The sequence below is a fragment of the Miniopterus natalensis genome, chromosome 16 (genome assembly GCF_054644295.1).
Source record: "Miniopterus natalensis isolate mMinNat1 chromosome 16, mMinNat1.hap1, whole genome shotgun sequence".
Lineage (NCBI taxonomy): Eukaryota > Metazoa > Chordata > Mammalia > Chiroptera > Miniopteridae > Miniopterus > Miniopterus natalensis.
In genome coordinates, this window is record NC_142096.1 from 20,781,735 (window position 1) to 20,809,513 (window position 27,779).

Sequence of the window (27,779 nt, forward strand, 5' to 3'; positions counted from 1 at the left end):
TAGTCAGGTACGAGTGATTTCCTTGTAGACATTGTGCCCTGTCTTCAACCCACCCTTCCCTCCTCCCTCTCCCTCGCCCCCTCTCTCTCACCCCCCCCCCCAAAGCATCCCCCATATGCTTTCGCTGGGAGATACAAACTTAATGGAAACGTAAAACTAACCTCAGAATTTTGATTCTTGGTTCATGATATGAGGCTATAAAAAAGGTAGAAGCTGATTTTAGTTTTCCAATTTTTTAATGTCAGAATTTTCTGTGGTGTCAATCTTCTCTGCTGTTTATTTGTAAATCTTTTCAATGAATCATTTACCTTTTTAAAAACACCACTCAGCCACACAGGGGGTGGACAAAAGTAGGTTTACAGGAGGTGTGAATACACGGAACACTTATTCTTGTATTATTACTCATTAATTATTGTATTATTTATTTGTAGAACAACTGTAAGCCTACTTTTGCTCACTCCTGTAAGATGAAAGCCCAAACTACTGCCCTTCAATAAATGACGGTACAATGTAACAAATATTTAGATAATTATTACCAATGGGGAAAATAAGTATCGCAGCGATTACGTCTAGGATACTCGAACTTAGTTACTGAGTAGTTGCAGTAGTTATACAGCAAAATAGTTTTGATCACCCTTTTGTCTAAATAGAAATATTGTGATTTCGAAAGTCTTAGCATGGCAGGTGGTGAATGAACAGAAAGTGTATTTTGCATAGTTTTGTAATTTTTCTGCTTATTCTGGAGCCCGATACTACAAAGACGCTTTACTCTGTATCTATTATGAAACTATCTTTGGTCGACAGAAGTTCCTTCCTTGATTTAAAAATAAGAGTCATCTTTAAACCTAATACAATCATCTTAAAGTGTACAATCGTTTACAGCATAAAAGAATTATCATTGCTCGGTATTTTGCCCATAGAAGGTGCTTGATAAACGTTTGCAGATCTATCTCCTAAAAGTAAAATTAGTAAAATGAAAATTTCTCCACGTTTAGTATTTATTTTGCATCGGGAAGAGAAACAGAATAGGAGGCTTGGCTATTTAAGGCTAGGAGATCATATAAAAGTGCCACTTTGCCAAAGAATGATTAAAACATTCTAGTCCTGACACGTTTAATAATGGGCACACAACCTATTTCTTTGTTTCATAACCATCACGCTGTCTCTCCCTTTTTTGGCATGGCAACAAATTCAACAAAATCTGCCTCACCTAGTTCAACTTTCTGATTTGGTAGTGGCTCCGGAGTTCCGTCAGCCGGGAGGCAGGACGAGCCAGGCGGCGAGGCAGGGCGAGCGTCTTCGGAGTGGAACGTGTCCATCCGAAATAATTTCATGTGGGAAAATAATTTCAAGTTGAAGGATAATTACAGAAGAGACGTCCAAAGCCCCGGAGCCGCCGCAGCCCGCGTAGCCTTGGAAACCCCTCGCGGTGGCCGCGGGACCGCCGCCGGCTCCGGCCGCCCTCCCGCCCCCGGGCGGCGCACCCTGGCTCGGGGAAGGTGCCGCGCGGGGAAACGTGGCACCGTCTCCAGCCCGCGCCCGGGGCGCTGCCGAGCGGCGGCGGAGCGCTCGGGGAGCCCTGCCAGCCGGGCCGCGCGGCCGCCGCGCACCGGCCGCGGGGAAGAACCGCCCGCGGGGCCGGCGCCCGCCCGCGGACGGGAAGTGGCGCCCGGCCCGCCCTCCGCCGCCCGCGGCCGCGCGGCCCCGCAGCCCCGCGCCGCCCCCTTTCTCTCGGCCTCTCCCTCGGCCTCCGCCACCCCGGCCGAATTCTTGCATAAATTATGCCAGGCGCGCCTGACGTCAGGTGGCGGCGCGCGGGCGCGGGCGCGGGCGCGGGCGCGGCGCGGGCGCGGGCGCGGCGCGGCGCGGAGGGAGCCGGCGGCGTGCGGGGGCGCGCGGCGTGCCGGGGGCGCGCAGGGCTGGCGTGCTGGGGCCGCGGTGGCGGCGGCGGCGGCAGCGGCGGTGGCGGCGGCGGCGGCGCGGGGGTTGAGCCGTGGTGGTGCGGACGCGCTCGTGCTCGGGAACTATCGGATTAAACTTGAATCGAGTGAAATTACACAAAGGAGCGCCGCGGAGGAGGCGGCCCGGGGACCCGGAGACCCAGAAACTCGCCAGAGCCCCGTCCGCTCCCGGCCAACTCCGCGCCCGTGGATTCAGCCCCCTGGCCGCGGCCGCCCAGCCAACTCCGGAGCTTGCTCTGCGTTTTGTTTCCCCGTCGGCACCGGGCAGCGGAGGAGCCCGGCCGACCGACCCGGTGAGCACGAGAGTTCGCCGGGCGCCCGCGGGAGGGGCGGCGGCGGCAGGAAATCGCTCCGGGCCGGGGCCGGGGCCGCGCGAGGAGTTGGGAGCTAGGAGTTGGGCGTGTGCGGGGCACGGGGCGCGGGGCGCGGGGCGCGGGCGGGCGGGGGCCGGGCCGGGGCCGGCGCAGGAGCGCAGCGCCGCCGGTCCCGGGTCTCTGGCGGCGCCGTCCGCCGGGCCCGAACCCGCGCCCCGAGCGCCGCCCGGCGCCCCAACTTTTGCCTGCGTCCGCGGGGCCGGCGGCGGCGGGGGCGCGCGGTCCGGCCGAGGGTCACTTCCTCGCATGTAAATGGCTTTTTGTTGTGCTGCCGGCTTGAGGCGGGGGGGCGGGGGGACGGGGGACAGGAGGGAGAGTGTCTGCGCGCGGGGGAGCGCGAGCGTTTCCTCCCGCCTGCGCCGAGCACGAGTTGCCGGCTCCATTCGAAAGAAAAAGGAAGGAGGAAAAGTTGGGCTGCAACTCCAGTGCGAGTGGGCGATGGGCGCGCGGGCGCGGGGCAGCTGAGCGCGGCGGCTCGGGGACGGCGGCGACCCCCGCCCCGCCCCCGCCCCCTGCTCCGGACCGACCACGCCGCGCTCGCCGGGAGCGGCGGCCGCACCGGCGCGAACAAAGTGCGTCCCTCCTGGCGCGGCGGTGCCGGCCCGCGCGGGGACGGCCGCCGGGCGAGGTGGGTCCGCGGCGGGGAAAGTGCGCGGGGCGCCGCGTGGGGCGGGGGCGGCGTGAACACGCGGTGCCGGGGGCGTCCGGAGCCCAGCCTTGCCGGCCGCCGGCGCGGAGTTGCGAACCCGGGGCCTGGGGCTCCCGGGGCTCCCCGGCGGCGCCGAAGTACGCGAGGAGAAGAAAGGGAGCGGGGCCACGGAGAGCACGGGAGGCGCGGCGAGGCGGGGACCCCACCTTGCTGAGTTGGCCCGGCCAACGGCGGCGGCGGCTGCATAATAGCGACTCTAACCCCCCGAAAGCAACTCGGCTCCCCCACCCCCGAGCCCGCCGCGGGGGGGGGGGGGGTCACCAGGAGGCCCCCGAGGCGGCCTGGGTGCGCTCTGCCCCCGCAGAGATCCCGGGTTCGGAGCGTGAACAGCGGAGGTGGCCGGAGGCCAAGCGGTCAGCGGGGAGAGGAAGGAGGGCGGCGGGGGACGCGTTGTTTGTTTGGTTCGCACCCGGGACTGAGCTCGCTGGGGGTGCGGGGGCGCGGGCACCCTGTGGGCTGCGGTGCTGGGCTCGGCGTCCGCTCGGGGGCCAGCACGGCCCGGGGGCGGGGGTAGGAGGCGGCGGACCCGGGGCAGGAAGGGGGGGTCGGGAGGCTCCGGGGAAAGAGCCGCCGGCCCCGAGCAGCCATCATTACCGAGCCGCCTTTCTCCGAATGGCTCTGCCTCGAGGAGCCCGGCGCCGTGGGAGCGCACCCCAAACTCCCGGCCGGCCGCCCGCTTTGTGAGCGCCCCAGTCGAGCGGGCGGCGCGGGGAGTGCTCCTGCTCGCGGGTCGGACGGTTTTCCCGGAGGTCACTTTTAGAGATTGTTCACGCCTCGATTTTAAACTAGTTTTTTTCCCCCTCTTCTGAACAGACAATGGACAAAAGAAAAGTAGCAACCCACATGGAGAGTTTCCTTTTGAATTGCTAGAATTAGATACACTATCCAGCTCTCCACTTGCTAAGTATACTTTTTAGTTTCCCATTGTATATTATCTAACAATCGGTTTAAATAACTTACCTTGAAATATGTCCATCTTCTGGGCTTGATTTCTGGGATGCATTAAATATTTTAATTTATTTTTAAAGGGTTATGTGAAGGCCCTGGTTTTTATTTTTAAACACCTTAATTTAAGACGTCTTTGCAGTAGGCAATACCTTTCAAAGAGGTTGAGTGTATTTTCTCCCAATCCTCTCCTAATAAGGGGAGGGGGAGCACGCAATATACGTAATAATCAAATAGAAAAAAAAAAAAAAACCCACACACAACTTATCTTTTTCCCCTCACAGATCTATTCTAACGATGACCAAAACAAAAATCTATGACCTTAGCAGTTTGGGAACCTGGTTTATCCCAGTTATAATTACATTTAGATTGTAGTAATGTGTAAGGACTGGGTCATTCTTATTTCAGAAATAACTTGAGCAGTGATTTTATGAAGTTGAATCGTCTCCCAGCCCCCAGAGTACATCTGTCGCGGAGTGTTTTTGTCTGGCTGTTGCACAACAGAGCCCTACAGTCTTTACCCTAAAATGGCAGCTTTCATTTGACTGGGGCCCATTCATTGACAATGATAATAAAGAGGCTGAAAGCTAGATGCTTGGGGCACGTGGTTTGCCTTTCTAGGTGATAATAAGTAGGAGACATTTTATGTCTTCCAGATTTGCTCAGGAAAAGTTTATTTCCCCTGGAAAAAAAAAATCTGTACCGTAGGAAAAAAGTTACTGAGTAAATAATTTGGAAATGGAAAGGGGCTTGCAGCAAGTTTTAGGAACCAAATTTTCTTATTTTGCTACATAGTTGTAATATGACATTCCCCCCTTTTTGGTAACCTGGTAAAGGGGCACAATGGATCTTTGGGAGGCTTTAACAGGTGAATTTCTTCAACATGCCACTCAAGAATTGTTTTCTAGCACTATGGACTTTATCACTTACGTTATTTTGATATTTTCTATTTTATTTTCCCTCTGCAAGCCAGCGAATTGAGGCTTGATGAATTCTATTCTAGGTTTTTTGAGATTGAAGTGAGTTTCTAGGTAGGAAATTAATAATAATACTAATAAGAGACTGGTGTGTGAATTCCAAACTCTGGTTCTATTGGTTTAATCAAAGGACATATTTTTAAATTAATTAAAACAATTACTTTTTCTGTGTCTAAATGCGGAAGTCAGGATAGAGAAATGATACAGGTTGTCACAGGTTATGGTGATGGTTAAAAACACAAGCATTTTCCTCTTTTGAGGAAAAACGTAAGTTTTTCCCCCCCAAGGTGAAAGTACAGAAGTCAAGTTTAAAATAACTCCTATAGTAACTTAATTTAAAAATAGTACATCCATAGATTCACCTGCACTTGATCTAGTTTTTAATCAGTTCAACTTACAGGACCAATTCTGAAACTTTTTTCATGAGAGTGTTAAAGTGAATACATGAGGAGTACATTTAAACAATATATCAAAGAAATGTTACAATTTTTCTTCATACAGATGTAGCGAATGTAATATTTATAGTATAGTTTTTAAGCAATTAGGTCGAAAGAAAAATTTTAAGCAATTAGGTCTCAAAGAGAGAACACAGTCTGAATGCTGTTACGTACATGCTGTGTAACCCATGAGAACAGCCTCCGCGCCAAGTTTAGAGTCTTCGTTTCAAACCTACGCTCACAGCATTTTACTCCCTACGCTTGGGAAAGGTGGCCTGCCGTGCCGTCCTGTCCCTTCAGCTGCTTTCGGTTCTGCGGTCGCTGGCAGGCTCTCAGGGTGTCAACGACAAATGAAGAGGCGGCGCTTTCCCTCAGAGAGTTTACCGTCTAGTAGGGGAGGGAGTTCTGCAGGTAACCAGGTACATTTCACTTCGAGGATTAACCTCGGAGGTAGTAATCTTTTATCCTATATTATCCATATATGGCCTTTTGGGTTTGATAGCATACACCATGGCCATCTTATAAACATCTGCTATAAATAAGGCATCGCAAGAATAAAAAATGCTTAGTCAGGGCCGAGCCAAGTGTTTGACTGCAGAACAACGGCCCTTAAAACGTTAGCTTTGTAATAAAGTGTTTCACTTCCAGTATTCAGATGCTTTCTAGATGTAAACAGACGAGCGCTAGAATAGACGTGGGTCACGTAGCTGACTTCACTAGGGAAGATGGAGGAGCAGCATTTTGGGTGATGACGAGATGATGCCAGGCATATATTGGCCCTGTGTGACTCTTCAGTTGTCTTTTTCGTTCACATGGATTCATTTGTGTATTTTTTTCTTTCTTTTTTTTTACAAGCTATTCTTTTTAAGCCATTAGAAATTCAGAATTTAGTATTGTATCTTATCAGGTTTCTAAACTGTTAGTTTGGGAGATAAATTTTTTTTCTTTAGCAGGAAAACTATTATTTTATGTTCTCAAAAAACCTGATATTTAAAGACGATAGATAAGGTTAAAATATAAAATGAATTGTGAGTAAATGATCGCTGAATTTTTCTACAAAAATCTGAAGATATGATGCTTTATTTTAATTTGGGTGTTGCTCAGGTCAGTTTGCAATTATAGCAGAAGCCCATAGCTGACTGGTGGTGGTTAGAGCTGGGAAGGTAATTAAAAACACTGCTACTCTTTTATTGTTTTACTTGTATCAATGTATTAGACATCTTAAACAAAATTACACCTGTATGATAAAAATAACAGGTAGGAACAGGAAGTCATAACAATATTGCCAAATAGGAATTTGTCTTACGATCATTAATGAATCTTGGGATACTTAGAGTGTGAGGACCGTAGAGAACTAGTTTAACTTTCTCATTTTACAGAGTAAGAAACTAAAGCCCAGAGAGATTAATTAAATGAGTTGCCCCTGGCTGGTCACCAGTGATTGCAGGGCCGTCTTGGTCGCAGCTGTCTTCCGGTGCCCAGCTCAGTGCCTAGGTCGGTGCCGCGGCAGGGCCTGTCTTTGCAGGATGACTGAGCTGGCTCTGGAAGAGCCTCTGTCCCCCTTGTGTTCTCACTCAGAGTACCTTTTGGGTTAAGAATCCTACAGCATCTGCTAACATCGCTCTTAAAGGCATTCTTAAGCCAACAATAATTTATTATTTGCCTCTACTGTGTAATAGTTTGGAGGTTTTTTTTGGAGGGAGTGGTGGTGGTTGATTATCCATCTAAAAAAACGCAGAGAGAATTATTCCAGGATTTGATTACTGTTTTCATTTTAGAAGCATGTATTCATTACCATAACTTGATTCCTGAACCTTTTAACTAATGTTAGGTGACTGCAAACATGATAGTTGTCTCAGTGAAGTAGTTTTGGAGGGTTCTGTTTTGTTTTTACTTTGAAAGTAAAAGACTATCTTTTAAAAAATAAAAATAATGTGGAGTAGTCATGAAGAAGCAGAACTTGGTAGTGAAAGGCTGATTGGTCTTGGGCTTGTTCGCTTAGGCCAGTGTGGAATCCGAGAAGCCTCCTTTATGGGCCACGTTAGCCTTACTCTGTGCCGTCGGTGTCAGGCGGGGCTGTGGACTGCAGGTGACTCTGGACTGCAGTCAGTTTTCCTGTGTCATCAGTTTTCTTATTCACTGATTCAAGTATTTATGGGGTGCCTGCTACCTGGAAAGCGCTGGGTATGTATGAGTTAGGAATACAGGGGTGCCATGAGAAGACATGGTGGGCCCCCCCCAAAAAATAAGCAGCCACCACAGCGTCACTGGTGGTGGGTATCGGGAGGGGGAGTGAGGATGTGGGGACTCAGCCACGTGGAAGCAGCTTTAGCACCGCCATCCACATGGCCGTAGAAGATGGGGGGCAGCGCTCGCCAACCTGGAGGGGGAGGCAGTGTGTTTGAGGTCACCAGAGAGCGGCTAGGTGAGACTCAAGAGGCAGGCAGAGGCCAGCATGGAAAGGGCTTACAGGACATGGAATTTGGGAATTTGGGATTTTAAAAAAAGCAGCAGAGCCACCGATGCTGGACGTGAGCAGACTTGAAGACTGAATTGGGGGGTGGGCCTCGGAGGGAGAGTAGGTGGGGAACAGCATTCTGCCTGCTGTTGTAGTCCGTGGGATGGGGAAGTGATGGTAGGGACTAGATTGGTGGCCATGGGGATGGAGCAGAATGGGCAGATTTGAGACATATTTAAGAGGGTCAATGAACAGGACTTGAAGATAGATCTGTTCTCAGGGAGAGGAAGGTATCAGGGAACGTAGGTTTCTAGTGTGTTCCCTGCGTGGCTGGCTGGCTGCTGGTGCTGTTCACCAGGGCAGGGAGCTCCTCAGGAGGACCGGGTGTGAGGAGGAGGCTCGTGACTTCGTGCAGCAGATGACTGACGCAGCCACTGGTGGACCATGGCGTCACTGCTGGTAGCTTTCTAAAACTTTCCAAAGTAATTTTCCAGCTTCCCCGCAAGATGTTGGCGAGTGGTGAGCCCACCAAGGATTGCTGGTGGGGATCAATGGAATGGGAGAGGAGAGGGGACCTTTGTTGCTTGTCTAAGATGTGACACTTCCCATTTGTTCCCTGCCTACTGTGAAGCACTTTGTAACAGTTCGCTCATCGTGCACCGAGGCTAGAATCCCGTGGTAAGCGGACTTTGCTACATTTTGTTCGTCGGTATCTCCACATTCTAGAAGCTGTTTTCTGCTGCTGGTTACATATTCGGACAAGGTCCTTGGGCTCCCTGTGCCCTTAGTGGAGGGAGTTGTATTTTAGGAACCGGTTGCAGTTATAAATGGGTGTGGTAGAAGTGAATACGTTACCTAAGTAATTGTGGGGGGAAATATCATCCTCGGTCAGAATACTTACCCGATCTTTAGTGTATATGTAAACTACTTTTATATGTAATTTATCTGAAAAGTCATTTCGTTGAATTATTATAAAAAGGGGATTGTATGACATGGTTGGTAGTCCATGAGAGATACTAACTGGTGAATCCAGACCAGAAAAGCTTCTAAGTTGCTGACATTAATACTCTGTGAAATAAGTTATGGAAACCCTGAACATTTATCTTGAAACAACTTGTTGAGGAAGGTGTTCGTATTTTAGTTTTTGCCAGTTTGCATAGGTAACACTAGCATCCATTTATTTTTGCTGTGGGTCAGACTTTGGTTTTGATTTGCATAAATACCCCTGCCTGAGACTCATTCATTTTCTTTGGTTAGGGGTCTATTTCAAAGGTGCTTTCATTGACATTGTTCCCTGTTGACCTTTCTGGTGTCCAGTATGAATTGGTCAAGTCCACCAGGGTCCTTTCTGTCTGTCTTCAGGGTTGGCAAGACGTGTGGCTTTACAGGTTCATTTAGGGCCTTACATTGGTTGTAGGGATATGCTCCATCGGCAAGTTTTACTCTCATCTTAGTGGTTTTGAGGGCTATTTGGATAAATTTAGGGGTAGTACTACTGGAATCAAAGAAAAGCTGGGTGTGCTGACTTGGCTTCTGATGGACTTGTGCCAACTACTCTGTAGCAATTTACTTCTAATAAATTTTCTTCGATTTGCTAGTTTAAAAATTTTCAATATTCTTTGAAAATATGTTCTCTTGTTTGGTCACAGTCAACAGTGTATTCTTATGGGTTAAGAAATCATTGCCTTCTCAAAGGTGTAAATACTAAATGGAAAGCTGTATGCAGGTTCCTGTGATGTGGGTTTTAGTGGAAGAATCAAGAGGATGTTTATTTGGGGCTCTTTCTCCCCCAGCCCCACCCGTCAGCAGTGGCCCAGAGGCAGCAGATTGGTTTACCACCGTGCGTCTCATCAACACGGGGGCCGGGCAGAGAGCCACTGTCACCAAGCCTTTGTGTAGGGAAAGGCAGGGAGTGAGACACGTGTGTTCATTTTGACACGTCACTCTCCCTGGTATCCTCCGCTTAAAAGCCAGGGGTCTCCACACCGTATTTTGTTTGCATCATGTCTGCTAAAGGTAGTGATACCTCTGCCGTTCATTTTTCCCGAGGCAAGTTGGGGGACGACTTTAACTGATTGAAGAGCCTGGTCTCTGTCCCCCTGAAAGAGGCATAACATTTTAGAATCTGTTCTGTTGATATTTAAAACAGTTATCAAACGTGCGTATTATTTTAATACACCGAAAAACTATCACCTTTAACGTGATACTAACTAAGCAGGCAAACGGAGAAGTCCCTCGTATGGTTTCCAAGGCGGTGCTTGCCATGGCCGTACGTGGGTAACAAAACCAACCTGAGCACGGGTGTGCGATAAGAAGAATGCCTTAGTTGGCGATGCGCTTTAAAGTCTATGAGTCTGGAAGTTACGTGTGTATGAGACTGACGGTATATTGAAACTGTTAAGCCTAGATCCTCAAGGTGAACTTTAAAAAATACATTTCTGTTGCAGTATTTTATATTCTTGTATACATGACCTTGTTTGTGCTTGAGATTTTGCTTTGGCCGATGGTAGGGGTGTTGATTTTATCATAAAAGTCATGCAGACTCGTCTTGAGAATGTAAAAATCTTGATTAAATTAAACAGTGTTTATTTTCTCTCTTAGGTGTGTGTGGGGGCAGTCAGCTAATATAGCGCAGAAATAACACGACGACATTAAAAATAACAGTAATAGCCCTAACGAGTAGCAGTCATTGGGCGCTCCCAGTGAGACAGGCACGACGCTGAGTGTTTTCGTGGGTGGTTCCAGTTACTCGTCAGAACAACTCTAGGAAAGCAGATAGAATTATTATTCCTATTTTATAGATGAGGATACTTGGGCGAGAGGTTAAACTGCCCAGGGTCACACAACCCCCGAAAGCAGTGGAAGAGAGGAGTTCGAGTCCAGATTGGGCCTTCTGCAGAATCTGTATGTGTGACCGTCACGCCAGCTTGCTGTGTAGACCAGCTCTGAGGCCTGCACCGCTGCTGTCTTCAGAGGGAAAGGCCCATTAAAAATGCCAGCGAAAACCCCTGCAATCCTACATCGGCCCCCCTCGCTGTGCCCTGCCAGCCCAGCTGCTTTCTGTCCACGCTTCCTCTCTCTGCGCCCGCTGTACTTGTGTAGCCATGTGCCTTGGAATGTTTGGCACCAAAGGGGACCAAGTCCCATGCCTGTCACCCTTAATTCCCTCCTTCGTCCATGGAGATGAGGGCAGTTGTTCTTGTGGGGGTTTTACTCTGTGGTGGCTGAGAACTCGAGTTGTGACGTCAGGCAGATCATCGAGTAAACGTGGAAATAATACCGTTAACTACCCTGAATGATGGCGGGAGACTCAAGGAGGTGCTCCATCTAGAGGATTTAGTACGGTGTCAGGCATATTTACTGAGTAGTCACTGGCTCACGCTTAATCATTGAGCTTATCAAATGTATCTTGTATCTTGATTTTTGTTTTTAATTTGAAAAATCCCCCTAATCTTAGATTATGACCAGGAAAGGAGGAGTGGCCTGCAGTGGTGATTGGCTGGGTGGTTTCCACCAAAATAGTATCTGTATGTGCCTTTGTTCCCGAATCCTCTCAGTTACGCAGAGGTGATTGAGATAACCCAGGGACTAAAAACAGTGCATTTTCGGGAGCAGCTCTTCTATTCTAGCTTTGAAGATGTTCATCTGCTAACTGGATTGTGAGTGTCTTGCTAGGGAGCCAGTCGTTCCTTCTTTTCCCCAAACCTGCAGTTCTCCAAAAATGGGCGATGCCGCTCTAGACGACCAGTGGTGGGGCATAGTCCATCCTTCTGGAATTCTAGAACTTTCCAGTATAGACCAGAGTGGTATAGGGTGTTCTCAAAGAACATTTGATTCACTTCTTTCCCTCCAAAGTTTGTTTATTGCTTAAGAAGGAGAGAAGATGGGTCTAAAATGAGAGCTGCTTTGGGGCTGGTATCTCGGATATGAGTCGCAGCTAGAAAGTGAGAAGACTCCTGCTTCTGGAAGGCTAAGGCCGTGGGGTGGCTTCCTTGGAATGTCTCTGCTATCGGATTGGCATGAAAACAGAAGAGATGGATTGTAGACAACTTTCATTTTATTTTATTCTATTTCATTTTCACTTACAAGTGACTCTAAGGGAGAAATAAAATGCGGGCAAAGTTGATAAATATGGATAAATGGGAGTTTCTGTACGATTCTCCCATTTTACAAATTTGAAAAGTTATATCAAAGTTAAAATAACAGTGACTCTAGGACTTGATCTCCATAGCTAACACTTACGGAGCATGGATATGGATTTTATGTGAGTTTGCATTTTGCTGAAACTATTTATTTACATAACTGTTTTCACTAAGTATCAAAGTAGGATTAATCTAAATGCTGAGGTAGGAACACTAATTGCCAGTTCATAGGTGAGGAAATGGAGTTCTAGAGGTTGTTTAATAAACGTGCCTAAGAGCACAGCTATTAGTGGTGGTGTTGGCACTGCCATCACCACAGGCTGTAGCATTGACTTCTCTGCAGAAACTGCTTTGGATGGTCTCCCTAAAAAGACTTAGGCCTTAGACGGGTGGAAAGAGCACATGTCAAGAACTTACCTGTGCTTTCAAGGGCTGATTCCTGGAGAGAAACTGAGGCTCAAAGGTGTCTCTTAATGGAGTATAGTCAGATGCTTTTCCTCGGGTGTCATATCTTACCAGTCGCAAACACTCTCAACCCAAGACGCACGCTCATTGTAAGACTTACTAGTGTTCCAGCCCTGTTTCCGTTTATCAGTCTAAGATGTAGCCAACACCAAAGAATTCAGCTTGCTTTCCTCAGAAACAATTGGCTTTCCTCAGAGTTCCTTTCCAGTGTTTATCCAATATGTATTAATTTACTTAGTGTCTTTTTCTCACTACACAGGATTTGAATGGCCCAGGAAAGAATCCAAGCTGCTGCTTAAGGCCTTGTTGTTCATTGATACATCAACTTGGGTGAATGCGCAGCTTCCGTGGAGCAAACTCTTCCACTAGCACACAAAACCACCGGGCCCCTCCTTCAGCCACACTGCATGGTTTAAATAGGCATGGAACTCAAATCCAGAAGTCAGCAGACTTCTGTCCTTTAAAAAAAGATAAAATCCCAGATCCAAATACTACTTTGTCTTGTAGAGATATTCTATGGTGATATATTTCTAGATTTTGTATAGGTTTATAGTTTTTTTTCCCTTCACAATTGAACAAGCTGTCAATTAGCTTGAGTATGGTGAGCTTCTAGTTATAACTTAAATTTTGCTATTTTTGGTACACTTAAAATTTTAATTTTTGTTTGTTTTTTTTAATTGATTTTTGTAGAGAAAGAGAGACAGACAGAGACATAGATTTGTTGCTCCTTGTGTTTACTCATTCACTGGTTTTTTGGTATGTGCCCTGACCTGGGATCAAATCCCCAACCTTGGTGTATCCAGATGACGCTCTAACCAACTGAGCTACCCAGTCAGGGCCTTTCATTTTTGTCTTGATGTACAAAGTTTATCACCAGAATTAGCATTTTAAGTTTTCTGTTTTCCCTCTCACTGAAAAACAAATAAAAATCTAGGCTCGTGTTTGAAACAAACTTCAGGTTGATAAGGAATTTTGTGGCTAGTTCCTGTTAGCTGCTAGGGTTGAGCAGGGTAAGTCTTGTGTGCTGTCCAATAAGGACACACTACAGCAACATGGGTAATTTTCCCGCACGGCTGAGCCCACTGGTGGTTCTGCTGCTGTAACTGAGTGGCTGGCAGGCCGTGCCATTGGCCTCTAGCTGAAGTATGTGTGTCGTCTCTCGCTGTCTCGGTGTAGTGAACAAAAGGCAATGTCCTGTTTGAGGTCTTGCACGGAAACCCAGGCTTTGGCTTGCAGGTGGTTGACATTGAGGCCTGACTGTCATCCTCTGTGCTCAGGCTTCTCAGAACTTGGGGAAGTGCTCACACCATTGGCATTGTCCTTTGTGGAGCATTGCAATCATAATAATAATAGTAATAGTAGTAGTCACTTGGCAAACTGAAAATGACTCTTTGCTACCTTTCTTTCTCTGGAAGAGGCCGCTTGGGCTAGCTGTTGAATCTGGTAAGCGTTCTGATTTGTTTCACCTACACTAGGCTTTTTGATTCAAAGCATGACTATTACTTTATTTTCCTTATGAAATTTTCTCATGTAGCTCTTACTCTTCCAGTATTTTGTTTTGTGAAAGGAACCCCAGCTTTCCCCTTTTTTCACTGTCGGGAGACATTTGTATAGAAAGTGCTTGTCCATTGGTTCCCTGGACAGAAAGCTAATGGAATGGTTGCTGCTGCTTGTTGCCGGGGAGGAGGGAACAGGCAGCCCTGGGCCTGGCCTTCTGCGTCGATCCTGCAGCTTTTCAACACCGTTCCTGTCTTCCCCTCCCTCCCCCTCACCAGGACGCAGAAGGTACGTGGTGGTTTGCAGATACAATGCATCCACTGGTGTTTCAGGAAGAGCAGAAAGCTGAGCTGGACTGAGGTAGCTTTTTCATCTGTTGTCTTCAAGGGGCCTGTAAAATGGGTCTAATAGATGATTTTGAGGCTCTTATGTAATTATTTAAAACGTTCATCTGGTAATAAGAGGATGACTAATAAAATAGCTATTTACCAGGCGTTGGAATCAACACGGTCATCTGGGATGCTTGTTAAAAATGCAGATTCCTCAACCGCACACAGGTTTTCCTGCGTTAAAATCTCCATGGGCTATCTAGGATCTGAACTTTCATCTAGGTGCTTCTGATGTTTTCTACAGTGTAAAAAGCCACATGTTGAGACCAGTATGTTAGTTACACAGGGAGCATACTGTGGAAATAGAAAACAATTTAGAGAAATGGTAACTCATATATTCTTAAGAATATTTTTTGGAATTTGGCCGGTAATGTTGTTACACATAAATGCGTGACGTGTAGCTGTGATTTGGCATACCAGTCAGCATGAAAGGTAAAGATCGCCAAGGGGTCACGAGTTTAAAAGCACGGTCCACTTAAACGGGCGGAGAACAGCATGTTTTGTATTTATTTGTTAAATTTTTCATTACTGCCACGGAATAATTAAAAACTTGTTTTGTGTGTAGTCTTCGTTTATGTGGTAAGAAAAAGCAAATTGATTTAATATGCGGCAGCAACAGTTTGGGGGCAACCCAGTTCAAGCCGGTATTTCCAAGGGCATGTGATACATTTAAAAGGAGAGTCGTCTTCAAGGTAATTTGATGAGCGGGTTCCCGCCACCTTTGAGGACTTGGTAGCATAGTCCTGCCTAACAGGCGGGATGTCAGGTGGAAGGCACATGGAGTACACGCGGGGCCCTTTTCTCAGCTCCCCTTCTCCCTTCCTTCCCGGTTCTTCATCGGATTCTTCATCACAAGCCAGCCATCCTCTTCGACACCTGTCCCCTGGACCTGGCGCGGAGGCGCTGTCAGGGCCCTGGCCTTCCCTCCGTGCTCTCAGTTCCTCATTCCCCTTCTCCCTAAATACAGCCTGCCCTCGGGGGTTTCCTCTGGGCCTTGTCTGGGGGCGAGCTCAGGCCCACAGCTTCAGCCCCACGTGATTAACTCCTAAATCTGCATTTTTATTTCTAGTGTCTCCCCCAGACTTCTGTCCTGAAGGTTCCCAGCTTGTCTAAAATCTGGTCTTCCCAACCCCTCCTCCTCCCTGCGAAAGCATAACAAAAGCCCGGAACACCAAGCGCAGCTCTTTCCCCGAGAGCCCAGCTCCACATCTCCAGGCCGCACTGATGTCCTCTGTCCCTGACCTCCCGCGTCCTGACCCTTGCTGCTCTGCACTCTTCTTCCCTTCCGTGGGCCCTGCGTCCTCGTGTCCTGGCCCCCGTGTTCCTTCTGCTACATTGCACCCTCCCTGACACCCGCCCGGCTGCTAGAGCGCAGCCCCAGGTCTGCAAGGCCACTGCTGTCCTTGTTTGCACTGGAGAGTAGGGCAGTGACCAGTGTGTGGGGGAACCCCCTCCCGCTCTCCCTGCAGCCGGTGCTTCAGCCCCCTGACTGCGAGCTTGCCCTTGCCCGAGCTCCTGCCCCTCAGCCCCTCTCTGGGGCATGGCTGCCTGCAGAGAGGAGCCTGCCTCCAGCTCTGCTCCCTGTGGGGTGGGCTTGTGGGCAGGCTTGTGGGCCGGCCTCCGTGGGAGCAGCCTCTGAGTGCAGCGGGGCCCTGCGAGTTCAGTGATGGGGCTGTGTCTCCGGTGGTGTGAGGTTACCCTGCCCCTGAGGCCTGTCCCCTCCCTGCCTCCTCAGTGACAGGCACCACCCCCTGCTTGGCTGTCTCCCAGCTGTTTCAGAATGTGGGTGGGAGAAGAGGTGAGCCTGGCCTTCCCTGACCCCATCACCATGTTTCTGGCACCCGAGCGGAGCATTTCCCCACGGTAGCATTGTTTTGATTAGGTGTTCTAGGTGCACTGTGGGTTCATCTGGTGCTTTTGTAGGTCGTCGGCAATAATGTTCATATTATGATATTGCGCTGGAGAGAAGACAAATTAGCAACTGAAATGATTTTGGGAGGGACTCTCTTGCTGACTGAGCTGTACTGGAACGAGTTGTGTTAGCACCAAGGACACACTTGGTGACTCTGGAGTGGAGGCATACACCTGTCTCCCAGGCCTGGAGCAGACAGCAGGCTTTTGGGAATGGGGTTCGGGGAAGCTGATCCTATCCAAATTCATGTCAGAGTGAGCTGTGATGCAGGGCCACGCCCAGGCCAGTTCTAGGAAGGGCGAAGACTTGTTATGACAAGGAAACAATTCAGTAACGTTTCTAGATCTACATCTCTGAAGAGTAAATGGCGATATTTGTGTGTGGCTCATAATAAAATCTTTTTTGGTTTTTGGAAACATGGATGTGGCTGGTGAAAGTTACTACCTCCTTTAAAGGTGGATAAGAATCGTGAGTGTGCAGACCTTCAGAATATTCTTGCTAGCATTTCTGCGTGACATTCATGTTTGTGAAGGGCACTTATGCAGAATTGTGACACTGCTGAGGTTCTGTGGGGCATACTGAGAATGGTAACACATGGTGAGGGTGTGACAGGGTAGCTCAGTGTGTGAGTGCTCCAAGGTGTGATGCTGGCAGGGGTGCGGCCAGTGCAGGGCGTGGTGGTGGAGAGAGAAATTAGGAAGTATGACTTGCACTCTCTTTTGATAGGTTGTAGGAACTGAAAAATAACATGAACGAAACCATGGAGATACTGTGAGCCCAGCGTCCTGGCAGGAAACAGCCCGGAGCAACCTGCAGGGGTCAGGGCAGGGACCTTCACCCCGGTGTCCTCCTAGGGAGAGTGGGAGCCTCGGCAGAGGGACACGCCCGCCCCTCCTCTGCTCAGCCTCCTGGGTCAGCTGGGCACGCTCTCTCGGGCGCAGGGAGGTCAGAGTTAGCCAGGAGGAGAGGGACAGGGTGAGGGTGGGCTGTGGCGAAACTGGAAGTTTAGACAGAGTGCGATCCCAACTTACATTACATGCTGGAAATGGAGTTGAAAGGTTAGTTTGGCAACATGTGATGGATTGCATTTGAAGAGGGACTCGAGGCAAAATGTCAGAGGCTGTTGAAATAGCCCAGCCGACAGGCAGAGGAGCTCTGACTGTGGCAGGGAAAATTGAAGAGGAGAGGAGAGACTCGGGAGTGGGGAGATGAGTAGCTGTCCGTTCCAGCTAAGAATGGGCTTTGAAGAGAATTTAGGTTTGATATTTTGAAGTTAGATTAGATTAAAAAATAGAACACATTTGAGGAGAATAAAGATGTATGAAAAGGTAAAAAAAAAGTCGCTTTAGAAAGATTCCAAAGTAAAGCTATTTCATGATGAAGTTGTGCAACGTGCAAGTCAAGAAACAGCAAAAGATTAAACCCTTAAAAAAATACATAAGCCAGAATCTTATAAAAATCATTTTGGAATAATTTTTGTAAATGTCCTTACAACATGGACACAGTCAGAATAATATGACAGAATATTAACATCGCCCTTTCCGAGTGAAAACATTACGATGGCGATTTGATTGGGAGCATGTGAGAAGGCTATACAAATAGAGTTACTACAGACTGAAGTTGATCGGTTTGTTCCAGCTGAACTTTCTGGTGAATGTGCGAGCTCCACCGTCAGGATGAACTGTCCCATGTTTTATACTTCAGCTGCTGTAACGTGTGGGCATGGATCTATTAAAAAGACACATCAACACACTCTGTGAGACTGCAGTGGAGAGACCATTGCAGCCCAATAGAAAAGCAGTCAAGGTTCTAAGTAATGTATAGAAAAAGTTTAATTGCCAATAAACAGGAAAATTTCCAAATTATGGAGTAATAAGGGAAATGCAAATTAAAATGAGATGCTTTTTCTAATCAAATTAGTGAAGATTTGAAAATAATTTTATTGCTGCGAGAATATAATGAGACCTGTATGCTCACTACTGCCCAAAGTTCAGTAGGTATAAATGTTTTGGAAATAAATGAGGGAATATATGTTTCAAGACCCTTTTAAATGGCCAGTCCAGTTGTATCAGTCAGCTGTCCTGAGAAAAAACCCTGAAATGCACTCAACTATCATGAATAAGAAATCACAACATTTTTTTTTGAATGAGAAACAGTGGTTAAATTTGCACTGTACTCATGTGTTAGACTATCACGCAGGCATCACAAACCGTATTTTTGGAAAACATAAAGAGTAGAGCACAAAATAATATATTAACTATGGTCCCAATTTTATACAAATTAAATCATAGGCATAGGAAGAGACTAGGAGAAAGGCGGGGTGGGCAAAAGTAGGTTTACAATTCTGAGTATGAGAAAGTGTTTATTCTTGTATTATTCATTAATTAATGTATTATTTTTTACACGAACAACTGTAAACCTACTTCTGCTCCACCCTGTACATCAGTTTTAAAAATGATTAGTTTCAGGGAATGGCGGCTTGGCTTAGTAAAGAGCATTGATTCCAGAATGAAACAGCTCTGGTTGGAATCCCTGCCTAACCCCTCACTAGCTCTGTGACTTTGGGCAAGTGGCTTATTAGCTCTGTGATCATCAGCAAGTTTTTAAACTTGTCTAAGACTCAGTTTCTCCAGCCGTCCCTGGGGGGTGGTAACAGTACTTATCTCCTGGGCTTATTTGGATTGGTGCAACGGTGCGTCTAAAGTACCTCGCACAAGCCCTGGCCGGTTGGGTTCAGTGAGTAGAGCGCTGGCCCTTGGACTGCAGGGTTTCGGGTTTGATTTCCAGCCTGGGGCATGTACCTCGGTTGCAGGTCCATCCCTGGCCCTAGTCGGGGTGCGTGTGGGAGGCAACCACTTGATGTGTGTCTCTCACATCGATGTTTCTCTCTCTCTGTCTCTCCTCCTCTGCACTCTCTCTAAAAAAAAAAGTCAATGGAAAAAATATCCTTAGGTGGGGATTAAAATAAAAAGTAAAGTACTTCACCCAGGGCTTGTTGCCTTGTTAGCACTCAGTACATGTTATTTATTTGGATTGCAGGTGACTTTTATTTAAACCTTTATTTTTTAATATTTTTAAAATTTTAAACTGAAAGGTACTTTTGTAATCTGGGGATGGCAGTTTGACTTAGTGAAAAGCACTGGTTGCTGGAAAAGCTACAGCAACCAGTCCAAGAAGCCATCTGGTGCCTTATATGGAAGGAAGGACTCTGACAGTTTTTCAGTATTTTGTGGTATAGACAGGAAAAATTTTTTAAAAAGTAATCTTTAGTTATAATTCTGAAACAAATACTCCCAACTTTTGCTTCTTAGGTTTTTTTTTTTTCTTTTTTTCTAGATCTCTTAGCAGTATTTGGCTTATTTTTTCTATCCCAAAGAAATGTTTTTCCGCAGTAAGGTGAATTTAAAAGACCCTCCCCCCTTTTTGTTAAGCTTTCTGAAATCAAAGAAAACAATCATGTTTTCAAAATTTTCTGTAGATGAAATCTGAATTTGGTTAATATTAACTGCACATTTAGCACTCAAATTTCAGACATATTTAGTGCTAGCTTCTGTACATCTCACCTAATTGTTTAAATATGTGAGCATGATTTTGATATTTGGGAGGTGGAGTAGAAAGCCCTTGAGATTTTCCAGCTTGAGTTAAAAGGCTTCTTGTGCCTTAGAGTCAGTTGATGTAAGCTGGGAGGAAGACTTTAGCATCTGGAACTCTTTCACCTTGGAATTGTGTCTTTCTCATAGAAGAAACACATTTGGGCTGCATACAGCCTGGAGAAACTTTCAAGCTACATTTTCTTCACAGGAGGGTAGCAGCTTTGCACTTACAGTAAGATAGCTTCAAAGCTTTGTCTCCTTGAAGTTATGTTACCTTTCATTTACCTCAAATATTCTTTATTATATCTTCTGTAGCAAACGGGAGGGTAAGAAAAGGAAAGAGACAAGCTGTTAACATTGTCCCCTAGATTAATTATGAATAAATGGGTTGATGGTAACATAGAACTTAAAAACCATAGAACCCAGAATATATGCAAATATATTTTATTACTGTATTTTGTCAAATCTGAGATGGTACCAGTTGTAAGATAGGCCTTATTTCTGATATATTGAAATGTGACAAAAATATCATTTAGATTCACTAAAATATAGTAGTGAGTAAAAAAACAAAAAACCAAAAAAACAGAAAAAAGCCCTTCAGGCCCTGGCCTAGTAGCTCAAGTTGGTTAGAGCATTGTCCTGCTTTGCCAAGGTTTTGGGTTCGATCCCCAGTTAGGGGATCCATCAATGAATGCATAAATAACTGGAACAACAAATTGGTCTCTTCCCCCCTCCCCCCACATCTCTCTAAAAATCAGTAAAAAAAAAACACAAACCAACTTCAGTTTGCAGTCATTTGTGTTTTTCAGTTTTGTTTCAAAAAGGAGAATCACCTGAATGCATCTGAAATTAGAATTTAGCCTCTAATCTCCAGCAGAAATATTTCATGGCCATATGCTACTTTAATCCCACCTGGTGCCGCCTCCTACACACCTTGCCCCGTACTTCGTGAGTACAGCACTGATGGACTCATGAATCAGGTATTTCAACATGAGTCTGCTTAGCTACCGGGCCTAATACAAGCAGACAGTGGGCGACGTTTTATAGTGTTAATCTGCCAGACTGCTGTCAACACATTGGGTACCATAAAGCAGTGTCACCAAGACTGTTCCACAAGAGTGATGCCAGAATCTATAAAACTCACAGTAAAACAAGAAATGTACTGCTAACCACCAAAAGCCTGACTTAACAATCAAGTATTTGGGTATAGACTCTGAGCTTCATACGAGGCCACTGCCCACACTCTACGTGTGCAAAAGTAGTAAAATCAGTGCTTCTTGTTTATAAGAAGTTTAAAATCTTAATTACTCAGTGGTACAAAGCAAGGAAGGATTCCCTTTAATTTTTTAAATCTGGGATAATTTGAGAGGCATTTGCATGAGATAGTGTGAGGGCAGTGTGGAAAGAATACAGGGCAGGTAGACCCTCGTACAATGAAGTCTGGGATTCCTCCTCCACCAGTCACAGAAAACAAAAATTTCAGTTAAAAACGTTAACAGTGTAAAATTCCTTCAGTGTATAATCACAGATCAGAAAGATAGCATGGGATAAAGGTTAAAGCCAAGAGCTCTGGAGTCAGATGGCCCAGGTTAAAAGCTTAGTTCCAACCCTTAACTACTTTGGGAACCTTGGGCAAGTTAGTTAATCTTTGTGCCTCAGTTTCCTCACTTACAAAGTGGGGTTAATAACAGTACCTTCTTCAGTACCTGGCGCATATCAGTCATTCATTAAAATGAGCAGTTACTGCCCTGGCTGGGTAACTCCGTTGGTTAGAGCCTCGTCCTGATACGCCAGGGTTGCAGGTTTGACTCCCCATCAGGGCACATAAGAACCAACCGATTAATGCATACGTAAGTGGGACAACAGATCCGTGTTTCTCTCTCTTGCTCTCTCTTTCCCTCCCTCCTTCCCTCCCCCTTCTCTCTCTCAAATCAATCAATAAAAAAAATTTTAAAAAACAGCATTTATTCATATTGTTATGGCTTTCTTTCTTCATACAGAATATGAAAGTGAGAGGCGTAAAGATTTGAGGGCCTTGGTGTCTGTTAGTATGACTGGAGGTTTCAAATAAAGATGGTAGATAACGCCTTTCTTGGCATCACAGCTGCAACCCGTGAGCAATTAGTTATTAACATCTTGAAAAGAAAAGATTGAAAGTGTGATTATGGCAACTACCTGTAGAACATTTTGCTGGTAATACCTTGGCCAGGGTTTTCTGGATTTCCCCTTGTGTCATGTGGTTAAATAAGGAGTGCTTGTACAATGACAGTGTGGATTTAGGTTATAACGAAATGTAGTGTATAATGAAGTCTCTGTTTTATCACACAGATTTCTTTCCTTTTTTTTTTTTTTTATCACACAGATTTCTATGTCTTTGGTGATAGAACCAAATATTTTAATTTCACCCAAAATTGTATGACCATCAAGAAGAACTGCGATGATTTAAAAATTGCCAAATACGGCTATTTTAACTGTTTTGTTTCTAGTCACCTCGGGTGAGCCAGGGCTGTGTGATAGGTCCTGTTTTATTACACCCGCCCCGGCCCCCTTTTAAGGACTAGGATAGCCTGTTGTGCTGTAACCAACGTCTCGTCTTCCCCGTTGCTAAGGAATATTTCCCAACTCCTCTGTTTGTTTCCTGAGAGCCTTCTCTCTACTGTTGGATGGAGTGGGGGAGGTCATAGAAAACTAGAAAAAAAGATAGGGCAGGACCTTAAGGACCTTATAGTTGAAGTAACTTTCATTTCCTCTCCAACACCAGGCACCACTGACTTCTAGGCTCATCTCGCTTTCTGCTCTCAGCCACATCATGGGTGAGGTGAAGGGTGAAGTGGGTTTTTTTTTCTTTCTTGTGTTTCATAGCCAGAGATTGTGCCTATGGAAATATTTTAGGTTCCAGACTGCCAAATTTCAAAAGATCATTAAGGGTAAAACTAAATGCCAAGTTGATGCTTGATGATTGCTTGCCTTAGCTTTTTCCTATCCATATTGGCACCTTCACAAATTGTGTGTAGGACATTTCTGGAAGCTTCCGTCGCACGGTAACAGCCAGTGACTGTTCTGTAGCAGGCACGTGCTATCTGACGGGTTATGGAACTTTTCACTGATGCCGCGCTGAGGCTGCACGTTGACCTGACGAAAACCAAGGGCCCGTATATATGTCAACTGGAACTAGAGGAAGACAACGTTAAACCCAAAGGAGTCAGGGCCACGGAATTAGGAGATCTGTGTTTGGCCCGCAGGTGACCGAATAGTTGTAGAAACTTAAAAAAAAAAAAAAATATTGCCAGTGACTGTTTAATCAGATGGCCTATAAATACGAAAGTCGTCGAACGCCGGATCGGTGGTTGACCGCCGTTGGAGGCAGTGTAGCCTGACAGTCAGGGGCGTGGGCTCGGCCGCTCCGTTCTCAGGCTCCGTGCTGGGCCCGGCCCTGGGAGGGCTCCGGAGCTCTGCGGGCGCAGTTTCGGCGCCCGGCGCGCTGCGCTCCAAGCGGACGGCGGGATGAAACAGGACCGTGGGGCTGCAGTTTCCGCGCGTCTGTCGTTGCCTCAGGAGCAGTAAATAGTTTCCAGAAGCGGAGGGCTGGCGTCACCGATCAGAGCAGCATGTTAAGTTGAATCTCGAGCAGAGTGAAGTCTGTGCACCATGTATATTTGGGCTGGAAGGTCGTCTGCTGGAAAGCGAGCGCGCACATGCATGCAGATGTAAACTTGTAATTCAGAATATCTTACCTAATAAGAACGGATAGATAGCCGCAGTCCAAGCAGATCAGCAGGCTTCCGATAAAATAACGAAGCTGCAGTTAATATATCTTTATAAGCAGCAGGGGCCTAGTCGCTGTGCTTGTGAACAGCCAGCTTGTGTAAAATGTCCGTGAGGGAGTCCGGCCCCGAGCACTCACTAACGGCCTCGGCAAATGCAGTCCCGACAGAGAAGACTGTGGCTCGGAGAGCCTTTTCCAGGCATCCCTCAACCTGTGTGCAGACGTCTTCTAGTCTCAGTATCTTCCTGTGAGGACTGCTACTTCTGTTTCCCCAAATAAGTGTCGGTCCCTTAAGGTGAAGCAGGTCTTTTTCCTCCCTATTTTTCGACATGGTTATACGTGGACATTTGGTTGGGAATGGATGGGATTTACTAGTTACAGTGGCGAGGGTGTTTCTTACCAAGAGATTATATGGTGGCCGTTCCACATACACAGTAATTACAGCATGAGCTGCTTTATTGTATCCTAGTTCCGTCTTTTGTGTAGCTGTCTGCGTAATGGGAGTATTTCTTAATATGATTCTCTCTTGGAACAACTTTTTCTCAGGTAATTACAATTTTTAAAGAGTGTATTTTATTTGGAAAGGTGGGTTTGGGTGAGAAAAAAACTGCTCATTTGAAAGGTATTTGGTGTAGCAACGGTTCCTTGTGAACTTACGAGAGATTTTTCACCACACTGGGGATTTTTAAAATTTTTATTGAATTTATTGGAGTGACACTGGTTAGTAAAATTATATAGGTTTCAGGTGTACAATTCTGTGCTACATCATCTGTGCGTTGTGCTGTGTGTTCACCAAGTCAAGCCTCCTTCCATCACCATTTACCCCTTGACCGTCTTCTACCTCCCCCACCGTTTCCCTCTAGTAATCACCACACTATTGTCTGTGTCTAGGAGGTTTTTTGCTTAACTCCTTCACCTTTTTCACCCAGCCCCCCGACTCCTCTCCCCTGACAGCTGTCAGCCTGTTCTCTGTATCTAGGAGTCTGTTTCTATTTTGCTTGTTAGTTTATTTTGTTCATTAGATTCCATATAAGTGAAATCATATGGTACTTGTCTTTCTCTAACTGACTTATTTCACTTAGCATAATGCTCTCCAGGTCCATCCATGCAGTTGCAAAGGGTAAGATTTCCTTCTTTTTTACGGCTGAGTAATATTTCATTGTAGAAATGTACCACTGCTCTGTCATCCACTCAGTGGGGCTGCTTACAGATCTTAGCTATTGTAAATAACTCTGCAGTGAATATAGGGGTGCATATGTTTTTTCATATTAGTGTTTTGGGTTTCTTAGGATATATTCCTAGAAGTGGGATCGCTGGGTTGAACGGCAGCTCCATTTTTAATTTTTTGAGGAACCTCCATGCTGTTTCCCACAGTGGCTGCACCAGTCTGCATTCCCACCAGCAGGGCACGAGGGTTCCCCTTTCTCCACACCCTCGCCAGCGCTTGCTTGTTGATTTGTTGGTGATATCAACTCTGACAGGTGTGAAGTGATATCTCATTGTGGTTTTAATTTGTATTTCTCTGATGATGAGCATTTTTAACTGGATTATTATTATTATTTTTTGGTGTTGAGTTTTGAAAGGTCTTTGTGGAATTTGGATATTAACCCCCTATCAGATGTATCATTGGCAGGTACGCTGTCCCATTCAGTCCATTGTCTTTCCATTTTGTAGATGGTTTCCTTTGCTGTGTAAAACCTTTTTAGTTTGATGTAGACCCATTTGTTTATTTTTCTTTCGTTTCCCGTGCCAAAGGCAATATATCAGAAAAAATACTACTATGAGAAATGTCCACGATTTTACTGCCTGTTTTCTTCTAGGATTTTTTTCTGTTGTTGTTGTTAATTCTCAGCTGACGATACTTTCTCCGTTGATTTCCAGAGAGAGAGAAAGGAGGGAGGAGGGGGCAAGAGAGAGAAACATCAATGTGAGAGAGAGACATCGATTGGGTGCCTCTCTCCTGTGTCCCAGCCAGGCCTGGGGATCGAACCTGCAACCCAGGTACGTGCCCTTGACCTGGAATCAAACCTGAGACCCAAGGCGGACGCTCAAACCACTGAGCCACGCCAGGGTTCTTCTAGGATTTTTTGGTTTCGAGTCTCACATTTGAGTCTTTAACCCATTTTGAGTTTATTCCTGTGTATGGCGTAAGGAGGTGGTGTTTTGCACGTATCCGCCCAATTTTCCCAGCATCGTTTATTGAATAAACTATCTTTACCCTGTTGTACGTTCCTGCCTCCTTTGTCAGAGGGCTCTTGATTCTCTTCTATTGATCTATGTCTCTGTTTTTAAAAGCTTCTCCCTGGTTTTTGGAGGGAGGCACCCATCACCCCTGCCGCCCATTGGATTTCTTTGTAGAGGAAGTTTGCCTTCCTGTAGGGTGCTTTTTCTGCCTCTTACACAAATCCTGGCCCCTGGTGTAGGGCTCTGCACAAAGCCGGTGGGGAGCGAAGGCCTGTGCGCTCTCTCCTGCAGTGTTGGTTTTCGTAGGCAGGACAAATGAGAAAACCCAGCTTCTCCATTCACTAGTTTTTTGATTTGAAGAGTTAATTTCTTTGATTTCATTTTCTTCATCTACAAAATATGGGCAGAAAATACTTCAGGGGTAGTTGTGATGATTGTGTGTGTGTGTGTGTGTGTGTGTCGGAGCACCTCGCACAGGGCTCTGTCCATAGTAGACACACTGTTAGCTACTCCCCCCACTCCTTACTTTGATGCTTATTTTCCAAATGGGGGTATATAATCTGGAAAATACAGGATTTTCTTGTTTTAAATATTACACTTAAAAAAAAGAGAAACATCGATTGATTGCCTCCTGCACTCCCCCTCCTGGGGATCAAACCCGAAACCTGGGCATGTGCCCTGACCGGGCATTAACCAGCAGCCTTTTAGTGTGTGGGATGACACCCAACCACGTGAGCCACACCGGCCAGGGCAATAGTCCACTGTTTTAGAGGAGGAGGTGTTCCTCCTGATACGATTTCTACATAGGTAAATATAGTTGTAGCCACATCACAGCTTGCCTCTTGTAGTTGTTACTTTGGTTTTCTCTTCAACTTAACTGTGCATTTCAACTTCATAGAACAACTGGAATCTATTTAGTCCCCTAAGTAAAGCTTTTCATATTAAGACCTCTCTGCAAGAATTGTGTGAGAAGGTGGAGACTGTGGTTTTAGTTGTAAACTTAAAAACAAAATCTCTTAGACCAATCCTTTCCGTATCAAAACTTTTTAGTTGCCGGTGAGCGGAACATACAAGCGACAAGGAATTGGCTTTCACGCTTAGACACCTATCACTGAAGTCACCTAGTGAATTTATCAGTCACCTAGCTGCTCCCGTGGCTGGGCCGTGTGAGAGGCACGGCTTAGTGGAGGTGTGAGCCCGTCTTCCATAGTGAACGTGCGTCCCTCTTAATTCTTCTAAAGTGCCTTTGGGTTGACTAGTGATGGTGCTGAAATGAAAAGATTTGGGGAGAACGTGTTAGAATTTCATCGCTTTCTCCTGTCATTGGTCGAGGTTATGGGTAGGAAACAAAAGAAGAAAACAAAATAAGAACAGGATGCTATTTATGGTTTCATTTCCTCCATTAGAGTCCTGAAATCTTAGAAGCTGTTTTAGGGTAAGTTCTCGAAATCCCCTTTGGTCAGAACTCTGCCAGTGAAGAACAGCCTGTGCTCCACCAGCGCCCCGTCCCCCCCGCGAAGGAGACATTCATGATGCTCCAGTGGCTGGAACCACCGCTTCAGCTCCCATTTTGTTTAGCTGCAGAAAAAAAATTAATATTACATTCCTGTCTTTAAGTGTGAACTGAATTACCGTGTCGTTCTGCGCCACCTGGAAGGGCTGTCCCACCAGCAGTCCTACCTTCCTGGTGCCATCTCGGGAAACTCCTTCAGATTTTAATCTCCCAAACTGCTCTCCTTCCTACATTTGGCCAGTTACTGAGCCTGGTATGTTATTGATCTGCCTCATCTTTGAAACAGCCCATGACTCCCACCTCTTCCTATATCTGACATCATTCTGCCAAATTAATCTTGATTCAAGCATGTCTCAGCTCCTGGATCTGCAATGTAAAAATTTCACTTACGCTTTCAAGACCCTCTGTCCCAGTTCCCTCCCCTCCCCTCCCCTCCCCTCCCCTCCCCTCCCCTCCC

The 27,779-nt window shown here is 46.4% G+C and overlaps 1 protein-coding gene across 1 annotated transcript in view; it reads left to right on the plus strand.

The window, feature by feature from the left end:
* Window positions 1-1,965: 1,965 nt before the first annotated feature.
* Window positions 1,966-27,779, plus strand: part of CHD7 (chromodomain helicase DNA binding protein 7) — a 177,761-nt gene continuing 151,947 nt past the window's right edge. The window contains exon 1 of the mRNA XM_087825395.1: window positions 1,966-2,254. The gene's annotated coding sequence lies outside the window, so the exon portion shown is untranslated. The remainder of the gene's footprint in view (window positions 2,255-27,779) is intronic.